Below are 1624 nucleotides of genomic sequence, written 5' to 3' on the forward strand. Positions count from 1 at the left end.
ATATAAAATTAGCCAGGCATGGTGGAGTATGCCTGTAGTCCCAGCTACTCAGGAGGCTGAGGCAGGAGAATTGCTTGAACCTGGGAGGCGGAGGTTGCAGTGAGCCGAGATCGAGATCACGCCATTGCACTCCAGCCTGAGCAACAAGAGTGAAACTCTGTCTCAAAAACAAAAAAATGTATTGTTGCACTTTGTAGCCACCTGGTGCTACTGGCTAACCTAGTTTCCGAATCCCAGTGTGAGTTGCCTGGTCACCATTTCCTCCCAGAGAGTGCTGTGGGTGTCACAGCATCAGTTGTATGCAAACCCAGACAGGGCTACCTGAGGAATTGCTTTTGTGCTCTCTCCCCTCTTCCCTTCTTCCTCTGGCAAGCCTATACTGGATGACAGAGATGGCAAAGCCTCTTCGCAGACCCTACATTAGCTTCAGGAACAGTTTTCGTTTCATTATGTGGGGAACATCTGGATTCTTCCTAAATTGTGTTTCCCAGAGTTCTTGTATGTTCAGTTTGCCATCTTTTACCTGGCTTCCCAAGGTCTGTCTATCTGGGCAGCCTCTTCTGATCCTGTCAATCTGCTGGCCTATTTCCTATTTCTGTAGCCGGACCCAGAAGGGAAGGAGCTGCCTCCCAACCTTTAGTAAAAGCCACAGAGATTTTTCTAAATGCCCTGATGCTGTTTTCTAATCCCTCCCTTAGAATTCTAGCCTGTGTTTCCCAGAGACCTGCCATTTTGTCACTTAGATTAGTCTAATCTGACAATAGTTCAGACTAATCTCAGTTTTTAAGAAAGACTCAGGCCAGGCTGGGCGTGGTGGCTCACGCCTGTAATTCCAGCACTTTGGGAGGCCAAGGCAGGTGCAACACTTGAGGTCAGGAGTTCAAGACCAGCCAGGCCAACATGGAGAAACCCCATCTCTACTGAAAATACAAAAAATTAGCCGGGTGTGATGGCAGGCACCTATAATCCCAGCTACTTGGGAAGCTGAGGCAGGAGAATCGCTTGAACCCGGGAAGCAGAGGTTGCAGTGAGCCGAGATTACCCCACTGCACTCCAGCCTGGGCAACTCAGCGAGACTCCATCAAGGAAGGAAGGAAGGGAGGGAGGGAGGGAGGGAGGGAAGAAAGAGGCTCAGGCCTGTAATCCCAGCACTTTGGAAGGCCGAAGCAGGTAGATCACTTGAGGTGTAGGGACACACGTCATCCCAGCTACTTGAGAGGCTGAGGTGGGAGGATCACTTGGTCCCAAGCAGTTGAGGCTCCAATAAGCCATTGCACCACTGTACTCCAGGCTGGGGGACAGCGTGAGACCCTGTCTCCACCCAAAAAAAAAACAAACAAACAAACCATGGCATGTATGGCGTGTGTGCACAAAATTAAAAAATGAGAGGGAAGTATAAGATGAGGCTGGGGCCGGGCGCGGTGGCTCAAGTCTGTAATCCCAGCACTTTGGGAGGCCGAGACGGGCGGATCACGAGGTCAGGAGATCAAGACCATCCTGGCTAACACTGTGAAACCCCGTCTCTACTAAAAAATACAAAAAACTAGCCGGGCGAGGTGGCGGGCGCCTGTAGTCCCAGCTACTCCGGAGGCTGAGGCAGGAGAATGGCGTGAACCCGGGAGGC

The sequence above is a fragment of the Piliocolobus tephrosceles genome, unplaced genomic scaffold, assembly GCF_002776525.5.
Source record: "Piliocolobus tephrosceles isolate RC106 unplaced genomic scaffold, ASM277652v3 unscaffolded_40907, whole genome shotgun sequence".
Taxonomy (NCBI): domain Eukaryota; kingdom Metazoa; phylum Chordata; class Mammalia; order Primates; family Cercopithecidae; genus Piliocolobus; species Piliocolobus tephrosceles.